Raw genomic sequence first — 21,507 nt, 5'->3', positions numbered from 1 at the left:
AAATACTGGACTATTCTACAGTGCTGAGGAAACTGTTATCCACATGAAAAAAACAAATTAGGGGTGCCTGGGTGGCTCAGTCAGTTAAGCGTCTGACTCTTGATTTCTGTTCAGGTCATGATCTCATAGTCATGAGATCGAGCCCTGTGTCAGGCTCAGGTGTAACCTGCTTGGGATTCTCTCTCCCTTCCCTTCTCTCTGCCACCCCACCCCCCGCCCCAAAATCAATAAACATTAAAAAAAGAAAAAGGAAAAGAAAAAGGAAAAGGAAAAGGAGAAGAAAAAGAAAAAGAAAAAGAAAAAGAAAAAGAAAAAGAAAAAGAAAAAGAAAAAAAGAAAAAAATTAGATCTCTCACACTGTAAATAATTTTAGATAGATTAAAGGCCAAATTCAAAAATAAAAGTTACATAAATTTTCTAAATATTTTTTCAGTTTTAGGAAAATATTTAAAAATATACCAGAATCCTTATAATGTTAAAGATAGATGTTTTCTTAATAATAATAAAACACGCAAACCATAAAGGACTATACTGATAAATTTGTCTATGCTAAACTGTATAGCTTCTGTACACCAAAAAAACACTATAAAGTCAAAGGCAAGCCACAGTCAGGAAGAAAATATTTGCAATTTACATAATTGACAGAAATCAGTACCCAGGATGTATAATTAATCATTAAGAAAAAAATAGAAATAGGGGCACCTGGGTGGCTCAGCCGGTTGAGCATCCAACTTCGGCTCAGGTCATGATCTCGCGGTTTGTAGGTTTGAGTCCCGCATCGGGCTCTGTGCTGACAGCTCAGAGCCTGGAGCCTGTTACGAATCCTGTGTCTCCCTCTGTCTCTGCCCCTCCCCCTGCTCATGCTTTCTCTCTCTCTCTGTCTCTCCCTCTCTCTCTCTCTCAAAAAATAAATAAATAAAAATAAATTTTAAAAATTAAAAAAAAAAAGAAAAAGAAAGAAATAGAAATAGGGGCACCTGGGTGGTTCAGTTGGTTAAGTCCGACCCTTGATTTTGGCTCAGGTCATGATCTCGTGGTTCGTGGGTTCAAGCCCCACGTGGGGCTCCAGGCTGACAGCACGGGACCTGCTTAGGATTCTCTCCCTCCCTTTCTTTCTACCCCTCCCTGGCTCTCTCTCTTTCTCTCTCAAAATAAATAAATAAACTAAAAAAAATTTTTAATAGAAAAAAAAGCATAGGATATGAACATACAATTCACAAAGAGGAAATGCATATGGCAAAAAATAATATGAAAAGATGTTCAACTTCACTAGTAATCAGGAAAATGCAAATTAACCACAATGACATGCCATACACTCCCACTAGAACAGCCAAAATTAGAGACTGACAAGACCTAGCGTTAGTGAGGACACAAAGCAACTGGAACTCTCATACACTGTTGGTGGGAGTATAAAATAGTACAACCACTTTAGAAAACAGTTTGTCAGTATCTTAAAAGTTAAATATACATCTACTCCATGATCCAACAGTTCACTCCTAGGTATTTGTCCAAGAGGAAAAAAAAAAAAAATGTCCATAAAAACTCTTGTACAAGAGTGTCCATAACAGATTTATTTATCACTGAAAAAAAGTGGGGCGCCTGGGTGGCTCAGTCGGTTAAGCATCCGACTTCGGCTCAGGTCATGATCTTGCAGTTTGTGAGTTCGGGCCCGCATCAGGCTCTCTGCCATCAGCACAGAGTCCACTTCAGATCCTCTCTCCCTCATTCTTTCTGCCCTTCCCCCGAGCTTGCTCGCGCACTCTCTCTCTCTCCCTCTCAAAAATAAACATTGAAAAGAAAAAAAAGAGGAAGCAGGAGTGCCTGGCTGGCTCAGTGGGTGGAGTGTGGGACCCGGGGCCTTGGGCTTATGAGTTTGAGCCCACGTTGGGTATAGAGATTACTTAAAAATTAAATCTTAAAAAAAAATAAAAAATAAAATAAAAACAAGAGATAGTGCAAATGCCTATTAAGTGAGGAACTGATAAACAAAATGTGGTATATTCATACAATGGAATATTACAAAAAAGAATGATCTTTCCTCAAAAAATTACCCAGAATTATCCTGAGAAACTTAACAGGAACCCATGGGGGAGGGGAAGGAAAAAAAAAAAAAAAAAAAAAGGACGTTAGAGTGGGAGAGAGCCAAAGCATAAGAGACTGTAAAAAACTGAGAACAAACTGAGGGTTGATGGGGGGTGGGAGGGAGGGGAGGGTGGGTGATGGGTATTGAGGAGGGCACCTTTTGGGATGAGCACTGGGTGTTGTATGGAAACCAATTTGTCAATAAATTTCATATATTAAAAAAATAAAAAAAATAAAAAATAAAAATTAAAAAAAAAAAAATTACCCAGAATTACCATATGACCAGCAATTCCATTCCTAGGTATCTACCCCAAAGAAATGAAAACATGTGTTGACACAAAAACTTGCAATATACGAATGCTCATAGCAGCATTATTCATAAAAGAGTGGAAACAACCCACATGCTCATCAACTGATGAATGGATAAACAAAATGGGGCATAACCATACAACAGACTCTTACTCAGCCATAAAGAGGAATGAGGCACTGATTCATGCTATGTACACATTGATGAACCTTGAAAACATTATGCTAAGTGAAAGAAGCCAGACACAAAAGACTCCATTATTGTATAACTGCATTTATATATGTCCAGAACAGGCAAATCCATAGAGACAAAAGTAGATTAATGGCTGTCAGGGGATAGGAGGAGAGGGGGATGAAGAGTGACTGCTATCAGATCGGAGGTTTCTTTCTGGGGTGATGAAATGTTCTGGAACAGTGGTGATGGTTACACAATACAGTGACTATAATAAAAACCATCAAATTATACACTTGAAGAAAATGGTGAGTTTTATGTGAATTACATCTACAATTTTTTTTAAGTAACAAACTACTGATATAAATAACACATGGATGAATGTTTAAAAACATTATAACAATGGGCCGCCTTACTAGGTCAGTCAGAAGAGCTTGTGACTCTTGAGTTCAGGAGTCGTGAGTTCGAGCCCCACACTGGGTAGAAAGATTATTTAAATAAACTTTGGGGCGCCTGGGTGGCGCAGTCGGTTAAGCGTCTGACTTCAGCCAGGTCCGATCTCGCGGTCCGTGAGTTCGAGCCCCGCGTCGGGCTCTGGGCTGATGGCTCAGAGCCTGGAGCCTGTTTCCGATTCTGTGTCTCCCTCTCTCTCTGCCCCTCCCCCGTTCATGCTCTGTCTCTCTCTGTCCCAAAAAATAAATAAATGTTGAAAAAAAAAATTTTTTTAAATAAATAAATAAATAAAATAAATAAATAAATAAACTTTAAAAAACACAAAAAACATTATGCTGATGAAAAGAAGCCAGACACAAAAGAGTACAACCTGTATAACTCTAGTCATATTAAATTCTAAGTACAGGGATCCCTGGCTGGCTCAGTCCATGGAGCATGGCGACTATTGATCTCATGGTCATAGGTTCGAGCCCCACATTGGATGTAGAGATTATAAACAAATGAACTTTAAAAAAATATTTCTAAGTACTGAGCCTGGGTGGCTCAGTCAGTTGAATGTCCAACTTCAGCTCAGGTCATGATCTCACAGCTGTGAGTTCAAGCCCCACGTTGGGCTCTGTGCTGACAGCTCAGAACCTGGAGCCTACTTCGGATTCTGTGTCTCCCTCTCTCTCTGTCCTCCCCTGCTCACACTCTTGTCTCTCTCTCTCTCTCTCTCAAAATAAATAAACATTAAATTTAAAAAAATATTTTTTTCATTTCTAAGTACATACAGTGACGAAAATCAGTAGCTGCCTAAGGCAATAAGACAACTTTTTAGGGTGAAAAAATGTTTGTATTCTGATTAGGATGGTAAGCACACGGATACACACATTTGTCAAATATCAAACTATATACTTAAAAAGGGATGCACTTCATTTTATGTAACTTATAGCCCAATAAAATTGCTTTAAAAAGAATAAAATGTGAGATATTATTTCATACCAATTAGATTAGCGAAAGTTTTAAAGTCTGACATCTGGTAACATGTGGATACAGCAAGGACTGAGCAAAAAAGGCTCTCATTCCCAACCAGTAGGAAAATAAATCAGTGCAACTACTCTGGAGAGCTATTAGCAACATCTAGGGGAGATGTGCATATCTTACAATATAGCAACTCCAGTCCTAGATAGATACATTACAGCAATTCTCCTATATGTGCACCGAGACATAAACAATACTATTCATTGCAGCACTACAGTAAAAGCAAAATTTCCACTGCAGGAAGAACAAATAAATCAATGCTTACCACATTACAGTTAAAATGAAAGGGCTACAGCTATAGATATCAATATACACAAATCTCAAAAACATATAAAGTTGAGCTAAAAAAGCAAGCTGCAGGGGCGCCTGGGTGGCTCAGTCAGTTACACGTCCGACTTCAGCTCAGCACGTGATCTTGGGGTTCGTGAGTTCGATCCCTGCATTGGGCTCTGTACTGATAGCTCAGAGCCTGGAGCCTGCTTGGGATTCTGTGATAGTTGTGGTCCAGGAAAATACATTTCGATTGGCATAAGGAATTCTACATTTTTTTAATGCTTAAGTTTTGTTGTATTTCCCATAATCTCTTATCTTAAAAAAAAAAAAAATTCCTCAGACCATTACAGCAAATGCTCTTTAAAGCAACAACATTTAAATAAATTACACAGACTGAGAAAGAAAGGAAAAGCACAATTTGCTTCAAAGCCCATTGTATATTGTACTGTTGTTAGCTAGTAAGACAAGTTTTATCTTTCTAGAGACTGAAAAATTACTTTCATTTACTTAAACGACATACATAAAAATAACTATCAATTAAATTCAACACGGTCCTTAATGAGGTTCCTGAGACAAGTCAAAGGTCTCCCCGCATCGTCTACCTGCCCCAAAGCAGAGCTGCTGGAACCTGACTCAGGTGATCCCCAATGCCTTCACATTCCTGTGACCTACAGTCGGTTATTCGACTGCCCTATGGCCTAACCTACGACCTATGACCCGACATACCAACAACCTCAGAGTGCATCGTCGGTGTGGCTGGGCAGATAGTGGGGAGCTCTGGAATATTTATTTCACCTACTCCCACCCTGCACACGCGCAAAGGTGCTCGCGAGATGATGTGCCAACTAACCCAGACTGCGAAGTTTCCCTTAACGTGACACAAAGAAAGGAAAGGTTTCTATTTCTCTACAGAACGTGTCACATCATATCACACAACCATATCCTTGGGGATTATAAATTAATGCACATCATTAGTAAATGAATCCAAGGGTGGCCAATGTTCGATGAAGAGGCATTTTATAAAATCCAAAAGCTTAATGCTGTCTTCCAATGCTGTATTTCAGTATTGTTATGTAAGGGTTTAAATGCTTCTTTGGCATCCTGTCCCCTTCTCATAAAGGTAAACACTCCGGGAACTTAACGTCTCACTCCGGGAACTGCTGCCCAACCTGACGCCCCGTCTGTGACGACCCTCATCTCCTGACACCTCATGGCGCTCTCCTGACTTACTGACTGGCAGCAATGTGATCCTCCAAAACCATCCCGGCAGCTCTCACCTCCCTCCTCACTCCCTTGAGCAGAGTGGTCCCCAAACCTTTTGCTCATGTGACTCTTGAAACAGTTTAGAAAAACTATGGATCTCCCTAGGACGATTTTATTTTGACCCAACAATTTTTATTAAGTTAGTATAGTTGCAAAGCATGTAAATTCTGGCAGGTTGCAAATATTGATTTTTTAAAAATAAAATGTTACTTCATTTTAAAAAATCATCTAGGGGGGCGCCTGGGTGGCTCAGTCGGTTGAGCGCCCGACTTCAGCTCAGGTCATGATCTCATTAATGTGAGTTCGAGCCCCGAGTCAGGCTCTGTGCTGACAGCTCGGAGCCTGGAGCCTGCTTCGGATTCTGTGTCTCCCTCTCTCTCTGCCCCTCCCCCACTCATGCTCTGTCTCTCTCTCTCTCTGTCTCTCTGTCAAAAGTAAGTAAAACATTAAAAAAAAAAATCTTTGAAAATTATCTAGGGGCACCTGGGTGGCTCGGTCGGTTAAGCGTCCAACTCTTAATTTCGGCTTAGGGCATGATCTCGCAGTTTGTGGGTTCAAGCCCTGCATCTGCAATGTCAACAAGGAGCCTGCTTGGGATTCTCTCTCTCTCTCTCTCTCTCTCTCTCTCTCTCTCTCTCTCTGCTGCTGCTCCCATATACTCTCTATGTCGCTCAAAATAAATAAATATACTTTAAAAAAATTATCTAATGAGTCCAAATACTGTAGTGTTTTGATACAACCCATCAACTTTCATTTAAAAAATACACTAACAAACCCTCCTTTAACAGAAATTTTACACTGTTACTTTTTCTCATAAAACTTCTATTTCCGGGCGCCTGGGTGGCTCAGTCAGTTAAATGTCCAACTTTGGCTCAGGTCACGATCTCACGGCTTGTGAGTTCAAGCCTAACATCGGGCTGTGTGCTGACAGCTGGGAACCTGACGCCTGCTTCAGATTCTGTGTTTCCCTCTCTCTTTTTCCCTCCCCCACTAATGCTCTGTCTCTGTCCCTCAAAAATAAACATTAAAAAAAAAATAAACTTGTATTTCCATTCCACGTCTCTCACATAATTTTGCTCTGATGTGATATATTTCTATGCTTGAAAAAATTTAAACATACTATTATACACCTAAATGCTTATATCTTAATTTTCATTGAATCTATAATTTCCTGTAATCTGTGTTAAATTCGTTATCATTACAAAGTTCAACATGTAATTAAGCATAAAGTAAAATTTTATTTGAACTGCATCTTTTAATGAAATTGATAGGTTTCTTTCCTTTTCAATTAGTTTATGTCCTTTTAGCATTTGGATTTTTTTTTTTAATGTTTATTCATTTTCTGAGAGAGACAGAGCATAAGTGGGGGAGGGACAGACAGAGAGGGAGATAGAATCTGAAGCAGGCTCCAGGCTCTGAGCTGTCAGCACAGTCGGACGCGGGACTTGAACTCACAAGCCACAAGACCATGACCTGAGCCGAAGTGAGATGCTTAACCGACTGAGCCACCCAGGCGCCCCAGCAGTTGGATATTTTAATTCAAATTAATACAGGAGTATTTCCTCCAATTGGTAGAATGACATAGATCAGCATCATTTCTAATCCTATTTTTGTTTTTACACATTAAATGGCTGAGAATCCTTATTTACTTAAACAAGTAGAGGAAAATGGAAGAAGCTGTATTATAGGAATGTTATTCTTTTACCTCCTTCCAAGTATATGCAAAAAAAAAAAAAATCACATTCTGATCCATTATCATCTATCATCAATAATTCTTTTCACAGGGGCACCTGGCTGGCTCCGTCAGAAGAGCATGTGACTCTAGATCTCAAGGTTGTGAGTTCAAGCCCCACAATGGGTATAGAGATTACTTAAAAATGAAATCTTTAGGGCCACCTGGGTGGCTCAGTCAGTTAGGTGTCCAACTCTTGATTTCAGCTCAGATCATGATCTCATGGTTTGTGAGTTTGAGCCCTGAGGTGGGCTCTGGGCTGACAGTGTGGAGCCTACTTCAGATTCTCTCTCTTTCTGCCCTTCCCCTCCCAAAATAAACATGACAAAAATGAAATCTTTTTTAAAAATTCCTTATACATCTATGTAGTATTTCTATCGAGAAGTTTTGACTTGAATATAATTAAGAAAGCATCAGACAAGTTCAAATTCAGGGACATGTATAAAACAACTGGCCTAGAGTCTCCAAAACCATCACTGTTAAATAATATCCAGGGGCACCTGGGTAGCTCAGTTGGTTGAACATCCATCCGACTCTTGATTTCGGATCAGCTCATGATCCCAGGGTGGTGGGATGGAGCCCTGCTCTGTCTGTCTCTTATCTTGATTGTGATCATTGTTTTGTTAGATGGGAAAATGTTCTTGTTTTTAGAAGGTATGTGCAGAAGTATTTAGGGATGAAGTGTCAAGATGTTTGCAACCAACTCTCAAATTTTCCAGCCAAGTATAATAATTACAGATACAAAGAGGCTGTTCTTTGTATTATTCTTGCAACTTTCCTATAGGCTTGATATTTATAAAATTAAAAATTGGAAAAAATTGTTTTTAATAATCTACTGTAAAGTCAATTATGTTCTTCAAATTTGCTGAAAGCAAAATTGACCATCACCTAATTTGCAAAAGGATTCATTGCACCTCATTAGAATCACTCACTTTCACACTTCCTGGGAGGTACTGCATTAAAAGAAACATTTAGAGGGGAGGGTGGGTGATGGGTATTGAGGAGGGCACCTTTTGGGATGAGCACTGGGTGTTGTATGGAAACCAATTTGACAATAAATTTCATATATTGAAAAAAAAAAAAAAAGAAAGAAACATTTAGACCAAGATGCATTCAGCGGCTGCCAAATACACCAGTCACTCCTCTGCTTTAAGGCACCAGTTCTAAATCTGATCAATATTACAGAGGGTTGAGATATTAAAATATTTCAATACATCTTTGTCAGTACAACATTTTATTTTAATGTTCATTTGTTTTTTTATTATAAAAGTTTATTTGTTCTGAGTCCAACATGGGGCTCAAACTCCCAACCCCTAGATCAAAAGTTGCATGCTCTTCCAAAAGACAGACAGGCACCCTGTCAATACATCATTTCAAATGGAATATTTATATCTTACTATGTGCTTTAAGTATGTTTTCACCAAAACCTTGCAACTGCACACTTATTCAGCTTTTGGAACATGCTTGCCATGTAATTGAATCTGCAAAGTCAATCCTCACTGTGAAACCAATCATTCAAATCAGATGTACTTTCTTAAGGAACAGACAGATTTCTTTTTTTCAGTTCAAATGATGTGTAAATGCATTTCCCTATGACAACCTTCTCCACTTTTGAATTCTAAGACAAAAAGAGAGAAAAAGGAAGGGAGAAAGGGAAGGAGGGAAGGAGACAGAAGGAGGGAGAGATAGAGAATTGAAATATATATATATAACAGCTGAATTTTTCATATCTGTTCCTGCATTTGGTGTATCATACTATGTTGTTTTATTTATTTAGAGAGAAAGCACATGCACCAGCAAGGGAAAGCCAGAGGGAGATGGAAAGAGAATCTTAAGCAGGCTCAGCACAGAGCCTGATGCAGGGCTTGATTCCATGACCGACTGTGAGATCATGACCTGAGCCAAAATCAAGAGTCAGATGCCCAACCGATTGAGCCACCCAGGCGCCCCAAAAAGTGGTAGTTTCTTAAAGGTTAGCTACCATGTGGAAGCAAATCTTGTCACTGAACTTTTGATGTTCAGTTACCATAAAACCCATTAGTTCCCGGTCACTCAGGGTGGATCTTTTGCATGGTATTGTAACATCAGGTGTTGGGTCATTTAGGATGTATTGGTTCCTGAGTTATGCACATCTTCCAAATGTTAACACATTTCGTGCTATAATATTTTAAAAATCACACATTAATATCACTACCAATCTCATCAGAAAAGTTAAGTATTGGGAAGCTGGCAAGTGCACAGTGGCTGGTTCAAGTTTTCCAAGTGTCTAATTTTTACTTGGGAGCTCTCATTTTTTTTATAATTTTTTTTTTAACGTTTATTTTTGAGACAGAGAGAGACAGAGCATGAACGGGGGAGGGTCGGAGAGAGAGGGAGACATAGAATCTGAAACAGGCTCCTGGCTCTGAGCTGTCAGCACAGAGCCCGACGCGGGGCTCGAACTCACGGACCGCAAGATCCTGACCTGGCTGAAGTCGGACGCTTAACCGACTGAGCCACCCAGGCGCCCCAGGGAGCTCTCATTTTATCACTGGCAACAAATGCTGGCCATCGTTGTCCTTGAAGTGACAGACTCACCTTGTTCATTTATGAGAAAATGTCTGCTAAGGTATTCAAGTCTGAATACCACAGTTTGTCAGTCATTCTTGCAAATAACAATGTTTCGTGAAAACAGGTGCTGGTGCAGCTTGCAACTCATCCAACTGTACAAGTTCTTTCCCTCGAGACAGCCACAGGATTTCAGTATACAACAGAAGTGCTCGCTGCAACTTCCCGTTTCATCACGTAGAAGATGTTAAAATACATACTTAAGGGTCAGGTGTAATAAAAGCAGTAATTTCGACTACATTGCCAAGGGCATTCCTTGTGACACTTTTTTCTAACCACGAGTACACGGTAGTGGAGAACACAACAGCTACTAACACCATCTGGTGCCGCCGTCCCTTCCCTGGAGCTCTTGTGCCCGGCATTCCAGGAATGCCAGGAAGACTTAAATGACACTACACCAGAAGTGACACCCCAGGGAGCACTAGTTCTGCTCCTGCGCCTGTGTTCCCTTCTACAGCAGGACCACCTCACCTTCTCACCATCAGTGACTCTGGTTCCTCCCCTCCCTACACAGGAAGCTACTGGATGGCAAGGGCTGTCTTGGTTATGTCTCAAGGCCAACTGAGTTACACCATATATTAATAAATAGGACTCCCTTCCTTTTTTGTTTTGTTTTTTTGTTTTTATTTTAGAGGAGAGAGAGAGAGAGCTGGGGAGAGGGACAAAGGGGTAGAGAGAGAAAGAGAGAGAGAGAGAGAGAGAGAGAGAGAGAGAGAGAGAGAGAATATCTTAAGCAGGCTCCACACTCAGAGCAGATCTGGACTTAGGGCTCGATCCCATGACCCTGGGATCATGACCTGAGCTGAAATCGAAAGTCAGACGCTCAACCGACTGAGCCAGCCAGGCATCCCAGGACACCTTCCTTTTCTGATATGTACTTCCCATTTTATTTCCCATAAAAATGCAGTCCCTGATTTACTAGGACCCTACCGGGTGAATCCCAGTTTTGATCATCCATCCTTTCCCCAACTACCTCTCACATTCACCAGTTCAGAGTAAATTGGTAAGTCTAAATCTGTGATCTGAAATTAATACAGACAGCCCCTAACTTATAAATACTGGATTTCCCACCCCAACCGAAAATGCTAAAGAAGTCCCTACTGTACCAGAACTCTTAGGATCGAATAATGAGCTCTGGTTAGGGGAAGTATCTTGGGAAAACAGAACAATCTGTGAGTCAGGGTGGGCCTCAGTGAGATCCAAGGGCAGCATCTGGCATGAAGCTGGTTAGAAGACAGCAGTTAGTAACCCATCCTCAACCCTCTACCGCTATCCTTACTTTACAAATGAGAACACCGAGGCTTCGAGAAGGAATGTGCCCGAGGATACACAGCCAGACAGGCTGAAACCTACGACAAGACCATTCTAGACCCAGGGTTGACAAGCTTTTTCTGTAAAGAGCCAGAGAGTCAACGTTTCAGGCTTTGCAAGCCAGCTAGCCTCTGTTGCAAATGTTCAAGTGTTCAACTCCACCCAAGTAGCAGGAAGCTGCCATAGACAACATGTAAACAAATGAGCATGGCTGTGCCCCAATAAAACTGTATTTATGGACGCTGAAATCTGAATGTCAGATAATTTGCATGAGTCATAAAACAGTCTTCTTTTGATTTTTTTCCTCACCATTTTAAAAGTGTAAAAACCACTTAGCTCAGGGGCTGTACAGAAACAGGCAGCGGGCCCAAGTTGTCTGCAGGCCACAGTCTGCCCACCCTTGCTCCAGACCACCAGTCCTGCAACAGAGTGTGGGGGGAACAGCAGAGCCCTGGTCATGCAATGATGTCAGAGGCAAACCTGACCAATTACGACAATAGTTTTACCCAGAAAACAAAAAAGGAAACCCTGCCACGGCAACTCAGATCAACACGGCAGCTAGCAGCCTGGACCCAGGGCTCTAGGCAGCCCTTTGAGTATTAGGTGAAATGGGGGTCCTAACTGGCCTCACTGGCTCCACCCGTGCCCCCTAGAGTCTGCCCTCCATACCGGGGCCAGAGTCATCTCTTAAAATTTTAAATTAAATCAGGGGCACCTGGCTGGCTCAGTCCATAGACCATCCAACTTTTGACCTCTGGGTCATGAATTTGAGCCCCCTGTTGGGTGCAGAGATTACTTTAAATTTTTTTTAATTCAATCAAGTTATGTCTTCTGCTCAAAACCCACATTCCAATACAAATCCAAAGCCCTTACCATTTTATTTTCTCTTTTAAAAATGAGGACTATCAAAAGTAAATCCCTTTAGCTGGTGCACCCACACAGCTCTATAAGAACTCCATTCCCCCACTGTCACTGTCACCATCACCCCCAATTCCCAACCCCTACCCCTCTGCTGTACAAAAACAGGCAACGGGCCTAAGTTGTCTGCAGGCCACAGTCTGCTCACCCTTGTTCCAGACCACCAGTCCTGCAACAGAATGTGTGGGGGACAGCAGAGACCCTGGTCACCCCTACCTCTCTGCTTCCTTGCTGTTCCTCCAACAGACCAAGGGCACACCCCCCTCAAAGTCTGTGCTTACATGCTCTCTGCCTGGAACTCTTCATGTTCTTCATGACTGCCACCTGCATCCCTCCCGGTCCTTGTTCAGACATCCACCGCCTGATTAGAGAGGCCTTTCCTGACTATGGTCCACACTCTATAAATCCCTTAATTCTGCTTTGTTTCTTCATAGCATCTATCACTATCATTATATATTTATTTATTAGAACAGATGGTTCTTGAGGGCAAGGACTCTGGTTGTTGTTTTTGTTGTTGTTCACTGCTATATCTCCAGCCCCCAGAACAGTCCCAGATATACAGGAGTTGTTCAATAAATGTTTGCCGAACTTCATGAATAAATGAATGGAAAGCCATAAAACCCATTTGCCAGTAAGTCCTTAAAATATAACCTACTCATAGGTTGAAGGCAACTTATAAAAACACACACTCTCGTATCAAAAATGAAAATGTGGGGCACCTGGCTGGCTCAGTTGCTGGAGCATGCAGATCTTGATCTCAGGATTGCGAGCTCAAGCCCCATGGTGGGTGCAGAGATTATACTTAATAAAATCTTTAGGGGCACCTGGGTGGCTCAGTTGGTTAAGCATCCAACTCTTGATTTTGGCTCAGGTCATGATCTCACAATTTATGGGATCAAGTCCCATGTTTGGCTCGACACTAAGCATGGCACCTGCTTAAGATTCTCTCTCTCTCTCTCTCTCTCTCTCCCTCCCTCCCTCCCCTTCTCTATCTCTCTCTTGCTCACGCACACTCTTGGTCTCTCTCTCTTTCTCTCTCAAAATAAATAAACATTTTAAACATAAATAAAGAAGACAAAATAAAAATCTTTTAAAAAATGAAAACACTGTTGTACCTGCATGTTTCTTTCACACGTATATAAAATACACACTGAAGGACTGCCCATGTGCAAGGTATTGAACTACATGTTGTGAAGAAAGAAATTTCTGTTCTCAAAGAACTCGTAGACGAAAAGGGAGGTAAGACATTCACAAGCAACTCAAGAAAAGAGAGACAGCGGGAAGAGGCCCAATACAAGGAAAGGTAACGAGCTAAGGAGTTCAGTTTCCTGCTGAGGGCTCAGTCTTCATTCTCTCATTGACCCTTCTGTGTAAAATCCCCACTTAACTGAGGAGGGTACAGGCCCAGAGCAGGGTAATGAATTAACTCCAGGGAGGCCTCCCGACTCGGGAGTCCTGAATTCTTAACACCATCGCCTTTTCCTTTTGACATTTTTTTGGCCTGAGAAAGTCAGATGATTGCCTCAATTACACACTTCCCTTCGCCAGTAGAGGAAAAGCTGAGGAGTCCTTGCTACTAGCAGGCAGAGAAAATCACTCAAATACATATAACTCTTCCAAACACTCCAACGAACCCACCCGTTCATGAATGAATGAATGAATTCAAACACAAATGTTTTGCCTATTGCTTCATCTGATTCATCTGCTCAGTCAAAATGCCTGGGTCCCTTTCTTAGCCATTCATGGGTTCCAGCTTTCTAACACATTTTAATACTCCTTCAAACACATCACCAAAATATAATGCTTCAAGTAGAATGGATGATGATCGATACTTGTACAACTCGGCGAATACAGTAAAATTCACTGAATTGTGTGCTTTACTTAATTTTTTTTTAAGTAGGCTCCACGCCCAGTGTGGGGTTTGAACTCATGAGTCTTTCTCAGGATCAAGAGTCTTCTGCTCAACAGAGTGAACCAGCTGGGCACTCCTGAATTGTACATTTTTAAATTTTTTTTTAATTCATTTTTGAGAGAGAGGCAAACAGAGAGAGAGAGAGAGAGAGAGATGGAAAGAGAGAGACAGACAGAGCATGAGTGGGGGAGGGGCAGAGGGAGAGGGAGACTCGGGCTCCAGGGTCTGAGCTGTCAGCATAAAGCCTGGTGCAGGGCTTGAACCCATGAACCTTGAGATCATGACCTGAGCCAAAGTCAGCCGCTTAACCGACTGAGCCACCCAGGCGCCCCATGAATTGTGCACTTTAAAGGTGAGTTCTACAGTATGCGAGTTATATCTCAATAAAGCGGTTACATATTTGGGGCTCTTGCGTGGCTCAGTCGGTTTTTGGCTCAGGTCATGATCTCACAGTCCATGAGCTCGAGCCCTGCGTCAGGCTCTGTGCTGACAGCTCAGAACCTGGAGCCTGCTTTGGATTCTGTGTCTCCCTCTCTCTCTGCCCCTCCCCTGCTCATACTCTCTCTCTGTCTCAAAAAAAATAAATAAAAACATTTTAAAAAAAACTAAAAAAAAAAAGCTGTTACATATTTTTTGAGACATTCTTTTTTTTTTTAAGTTTATTTATTTATTTTGAGAGAGAGAGAGAGAAAGAACAAGCTGGGGAGGGGCAAAGAAAGAGGGGGACAGAGGATCCAAAGCGGGCTCTGTGCTGAGAGGAGCAGACAGCCCAATGTGGGGCTTGAACTTAGGAACTGAGCTCATGACCTGAGCCAAAGTCAGATGTTTAACCAATTGAGTCACTCAGGCTCCCCTTTAAAGCTGTTTTATTTTTTTAAGGTGATTATTTCCAAATGTTTTCTATTAAAATTTTATTAACATTAGCATTCTATTCATTATTAATTGCATTCGTATTGTAACAGTCACTATCATTAATAAAGAGTAGTGCTAAATTGCACTCAGTTTAGGGGAAATTTGGTAATAGCTGACAAAATTAAAAAAAATTTTTTTTTTAATCTTTATTTTTGAGAGAGAGAGAGAGACAGAGCGCGAGCAGGGGAGGAACAGAGACAGAGGGAGACAGAATCTGAAGCAGGCTCCAGGCTCTGAGCTGTCAGCATAGAGCCCAACACGGGGCTTGACCTTGCGTACCATGAGATCATGACCTGAACTGAAGTCGGACACTTAACCGACTGAGCCACCCAGGCGCCCCGACAAAAAAAACTTTTTTTTAAATACAATCCTCGGGGCGCCTGGGTGGCTCAGTCGGTTGAGCATCCGACTTCGGCTCAGGTCATGATCTCACAGTCCGTGGGTTCGAGCCCCGTGTCAGGCTCTGTGCTGACAGCTCAGAGCCTGGAGCCTGCTTCGGATTCTGTGTCTCCCCCTCTCTCTGCCCCTCCCCTGCTCATGCTCTGTCTGTCTCTGTCTCAAAAATAAATAAAAATATTAACAAAAAAAAAATTTAAACACAATCCTCTTGATCCAGTGATTTCCACTTCAGAATTTATCTAACATATATACTCACACCAATTTGCAAAAAAGATACATGAAAAAGACTGTTCTTTACCACCATTTGCATTTTTGAAAAACTGGAGTCAAAACCAAACATTGCACAGTAGTATGGAGCAGGGACATGGGAATCAAATGCCGGGTCACCATTTACCCACTCTGTGAGCTTACGTGCCGCTTCACCTCTCTAAATCTCACTCATAAAATGAAGACAGTAACGGTACCACCTCACAGGATTGTTACAGGAGACTTAGATGACAAACTACATGTAAAAACTTAACAAGCAGCTAGCATATACGAACTATGAAATAAATTTAACTATGACAGCCATCACTATTACTGACAGGACAGAGTCTTGGTCACTGAACTGTGGTCCGGCCATACAATGGAACATTCTACAGGTTTTCAAAAGAACGAGGAAGATTTCTATCAACTGATAAGGAAAGAGTTCCAAGACGTGCAGACAAAAAAGCAAATTGTTAAACAACATTATAGAATGATCCGAGTCATAAATTTTTAAAAATATGTACGTATAATTTATACACACGTGTGTGTGTGTACACACGCGTGTGTACCTACATTTATATGGGCATTTCAGGAAAGAATACCGAGAAACTGGGTAATGGGATTGAGGAGAGAGGGGCATGTTTACACTTCACTTCACAACACTTAGAACCATACTTCATTCCAGTGAGCAAACTTTTCACTTAAAAAAAAATAAAATAAAAAGAACAACCTTGAAAATTAATTTGCTTACTAAGGGAGAAAAAAAGCACCTTGATTAAAAAGAGTATTGACAAAAGAAAGTTTCCACTGCATTCTAAAACTGGCAGCAGATAGAAAAACCCTGTACATATATTAAAAGAAACAGTCCACTGTGCAAGAACAAAATTTAACTGAGATTCAGGGTTATGTTCAATCCTATCAGAGATCTATTAATTACCAGCTTCTGAAAATATCCACCTTATCTGCAAAGTAAAAGCACTGAGACTTTCACCTTCAGTTTCAAATATTGCTTTTTATTTTTAAAGTACTTAAAAACCTACTGAATTTATACAATATTGACCTAATAGGCAATAGAAATAATACAATTGATTTTTAAATTTCCATCACTTGGTGTTTCATTTTGATTATGTATTTCATTTTTAAAACTTGGGTTAAAAATAACACTGCAAAAAAACTTGAACATCTTTACATCTTCCTCAGATTCTCACTACCACACCACAAAACAATACAGATTAAAGATCAAAATTCCAACATGAAGCAACTTTTAAAAATCATTTCTGAAGGACAGATTAAAATTACAGCAAGACTTTGCACCATAGATTTAAAATTCAAAAGACAACACAACAGCTGAGATTGGCTGAGGGGACATAAGTTCAGAGGCAAAGGGGACCAAAAAGTAAAGGTGAGAAGTACTTTATATGTGACCTTTTCCTCAAAGTTCTGACTAGCATAGAGTATCTTTTTATGACACAGGCAGCCATGCTGAGTGATTTTATCTATTTTTGTGAGTGACAGAGCACAAGCAGGGGAAGAGAGAGAGAGAGAGAAAGAGAGAGAGAGAGAGAGAGAGAGGGGCACTGAATTTGAGGCAGCCTCCAGGCTCTGAGCTGTCAGCACAGAGCCCAACGCAGGGCTCGAACCCAGGAACTGCGAGATCATAACCTGAGCTGAAGTCGGACCCTTAAGCCACCCAGGCGCCCCATGAGTGGTTTTAAAAGAGTGGGTCAGGTGCCTGGCTGGCTCAGTCATTTGAGTGTCTGACTCTTGATCTTTGCTCAGGTCACGACCTGGGGGTTCGTGAGTTAGAGCCCCATGTTAGGCTCTGAGCTGACAGTGTGAGCCTGCTTGAGATTCTGTCTCTGCCCCTCCTCCGCTCATACACATGCACTCTCTCTCTCAAAATAAAATAAACTTTAAAAATAAAAAATAAAAAAACAGAAAGAAAAAGCATATTTTCCCACACATTGCAGGCAGGAGTATAAAACGATATCATCTTTTTGAAGAGCACTTTGGAATTACCTATGCAAATTACAAATGCACATGCCCTTTGACCCTATGTCTTAACTTTCAGGAGTTTATCCTATGGATAAAAGCAAACTAATGTACATGTACAAGGATATTCATTGCAGCATTCTCTATAGATGAGACAACATAAATGTCCAAAAATTATGAGACATTCATACAGTGGAATATTATACAGCTGCATAAAATAATTGGGTAGCTCTTTATAGACTTATACAGAACAATCTCCAAGACACGTTGGTTAGTTTGAAAAGGAAGTTTCAGAAAAGTATTATTGTACTGTTTTTGTTGTGTTGTTTGTAAATATATATGATATGTTTGTAAGTACATAAAATGTCTCTAAAATGACACACAAAATCAAGTAACTTTGGTTACATCTAGGGAAAAGAAGTAAATGCCCAGGAGATGGAGAAAGGCTTGCTTTTATAGCGTCTGGACTTTAGACCATTATTTATATGATTGTTAATCATCTAGAACAAATCAATTTAAAAGGAACATATTCATGGGGTACCTAGGTGGCTCAGTCAGTTAAACGTGGACTCTTGATTTCAGCTTAGGTCATGATCTCACGATTCATGAGTTTAAGCCCCATGTCGGGCTCTGTGCTGACAGTGCAGAGCCTGCTTGGGATTCTCTCTCTCTCTCTCAAGACAAATAAACCTTAAAAAAAAAAAAAGATCATATTCATACAGAAAAAACTTTCAAATTATTGATTTGGAAGACCTCTCAAGATTTCTTCCAAACTTGAGATTGTATGCTATTCTAATATTTCAAAGATTAATAAAAAGAAATCCTATGCTTATCTTTATTCCTTTTGCAAAATCACTACTTGATAAACAATCATTCCTTGATTTAACAGACTTTTTTTTCTCATTCTTAGCACAAGATCCTGTCCTCCTCAACTAAGAGTTCCACCAGCTGAAGCCCACAGCCTTACCCCACACAGCTCTTCAATCTATGCAACAGATGATATCATCCTGGAAGGCTGTATTTTGAATTATAATATAAACAGTAGACATTTATTGTGCCGAAATAATTTTTTTTCTAAAAGATGCTGTCATAATAAATAGTATAGAATTTAGCTGCCTTCTAGGCCTTTTCCTCTCATCTAGTTTAGAAACGAGGACATGTTTATATGAAAAAATAACTACCATGCTAGGAAGGACATTATAGATGGCAAATAAGCAGTACAAATAAGAAATCCCTCAAGAAATTCAAAAGAAAACATCACATCTATTCAGGTAGGCAGGAAAGGCTTCAAAAAAGAAACAGAATCTAAGTTGGGCTTGATGGATGATTCAATTTCGACAGGCAAGGGACTGCACAGTAAGGAACATTCGGGTGGGTTCAGGAACAAGTGAGCAGGCCAGTATGGACAAATGGAGCCGGCAAGTGACAGGGAGTACTCCTAGCTCCTGGAAGTCCAAGTACTCAGTCCCTGATGCCTGTATCCTTCCAATGCCCTGGATTAATTATGAGTCTTTCTAATATTTTCCAGAGAGATCATTCCTTCTCCATTCTTACCACCTCAGAGCAATCCTTCCCTCTGCAAAGATCTCCAAACTCATCCTCCTGTTTCCAATCTTCCCCATCCCCAGTTCGCAGTGCACAACTCATGACCCCCATGATTTAATATACATAACCTACTTACCCCAAACCTGCCAACAGCTAACTACTGCCTACGAAATAAAATCATTATCCTTCTCCTTTGAGGCTTTCTAACATCTGCTGTGCCTCCACCTCTCACTCAATCATTGGACTCACACTCCCTAAACATAATATGCAAATTTCATGCCTATGCCCCTGCCGTTCTCTTTACCTGGAAAATTCTCCTTATTATGTTCTCAGGTGGAGCATACCTGGTTGTAAAGGTTGTGAATACAGTTTTTATAAATGACAACCCCCCCCACTGTTGGGCAGTGCACAACTTCTGCAACCTTCCAAAGATGACTTGTTTCCATCCCCTTCCACTTTGAAGGCCAGACTGTATCCCAGAACAACTCAATTGTTAATCAATTGTGCCTCTCATTCCGACATCACCAATTTGACACCTTTTCTTTAGAAAACAACCAGGAAAAAAGTTACAATATTTGGAGTACGAACAGTGCCTTAAACAGCACATACTCAAAAAAGATGCTTGCAAATGACGACAGGATAAGTCAAGAAAGGCAGATTGTGGGTAACCCATAAAGAGCTTTGAAGGACAAGAAAAATGTTTTGGCTTTATTTGGTAGGTGCCAAATATGGTCAGATGATCAGAATGATGTTTTAAAAAGTCTAATTTCGGCAAACAAAAGCAAGCAGGGTTTGAGAGACTATTTGTCAAAGCACCAGCGTAGAGGCCCTGTCAGTTGGAGGAGGCCTATGGGAGGCTCCCTCTGTGACTTCCAGCCTTCTCAGCTGCTCACTCGTCCTTCAGCTTACCTGTTTGGGATTACAGAGGTTGATTTCCATACCTACACTTGGAGTGTGAAGCTTAAAACTGGGCCATTAAGCCAAGAAAAAACATGCTTTTGCCTGAAATATCTGGGTATCTAGGAAACAGTTCTGACTTGAATAATCATACACATACGTAAAATACATATACACAAATCAAGAATTCCTCTTCTTCCTTCACTTCTTTTGCAGACTCAGGAAGTCTAACTCAATTCTCCTGTTTCCTTTGCTAATGTAGCTTGAACTTTCACTAACCTTAGAATTCCACAATTACTAGTGAATCATTTCAAGGCTCATTGTCCTATGGTTTCCTAAAAGAATCAAGGGCATTTATGTATTTAGGTATATAAATTAATTTCATTGTACTGATGAGTACCAAATAAGTAATTCTTATCTGTAAATCAAAAACTCAGAACCTAATACATTACACACAATTAGTCTACTAATGAATTTCCTTTTAAAGCATGTATCTTGGATTTCATGCCAAGATATCACTATATCGGTAATGGACTCTGTGGTACTAGGCAATTTTATTTACCTCTTACATTAAAAAACAATCTTCACTCTCCAAAGGAAGACTATTATGTGGAACTAATGCACTGTAACATCAAGGCATATAATACCACCGGAAACATGCGCATCTCTATCAGGAAAAGATTATCAGGCACAACCTAATTTTAAAAATGAATGGAAGGAGAAAAATAAATAAATAAGGAAATAAATATGAATGGCCGAGGCATCTTAAAACAGTGTCAAAGGTAAAACAGAATATACAATCTTGTGTTTGTGCCCCCAAGAGACTGTTTCCCTTCAAAGCCAACTTTACTGTTTAATTCCTCCAACCAAATATGCAAAATGAACTCACTAGCTCTAAAAACAGAAGTGTGTTATCTCTATTGAAAGGTAAACATGATCTAAGGAAAGATTAAAATATTTTCCTTTTATCCCAATAAAGTGGAAAAAAAAAAAGATTAACTAGTCCAATAATGTTTCTTCTTTTCCAAGGTAGTGATTTTTTCCCTCCCCACACTGAAGACCCTTCTGAAAGCCACAGTGTGTATCTTTGGTACCAAGCAGTGAACAGGTGCTTTGCTAACTACATACTTTGTAGGAAAAGAAGAGAGAAAAGGGCAGACATCCATTATTTAGAGTCTTTTGTCGTTAATCTCTTTGATAATACAATTCCATTAAAGTAGATATTATGTAGAGTGTTTAGAATGTGTGGCCAGTGCATAGTAAACCACATTTCACCATAACAATACTTCATCTTTTCAACCACCCAAAATTGGCAAATAATTCAAACTGCTCTTAGTCCAAGGTTAAATTGTAATGCTAACAATAAAAGTTTAAAGAAATCTAATTAGTTGCTATTTGCTCAAAAGTAAACTAAAAGATGGGAGGCTTGTTTATCTCTACCTGCCCTTCCCCATGCCTGGCGAC

At 40.4% G+C, this 21,507-nt stretch overlaps 1 protein-coding gene across 1 annotated transcript in view; it reads right to left on the bottom strand.

Moving 5' to 3' along the window:
- Positions 1 to 21,507, bottom strand: part of KCNG3 (potassium voltage-gated channel modifier subfamily G member 3) — a 42,568-nt gene that overhangs the window by 19,937 nt on the left and 1,124 nt on the right. The window lies entirely within an intron of this gene.

The sequence above is a fragment of the Lynx rufus genome, unplaced genomic scaffold (genome assembly GCF_022079265.1).
Source record: "Lynx rufus isolate CCGP_SWC_20201006 ecotype Redwood Valley unplaced genomic scaffold, mLynRuf1.p SCAF_8, whole genome shotgun sequence".
NCBI classification, from domain to species: Eukaryota; Metazoa; Chordata; class Mammalia; order Carnivora; family Felidae; genus Lynx; species Lynx rufus.
This window is presented reverse-complemented; position numbering and strand designations above follow the sequence as displayed.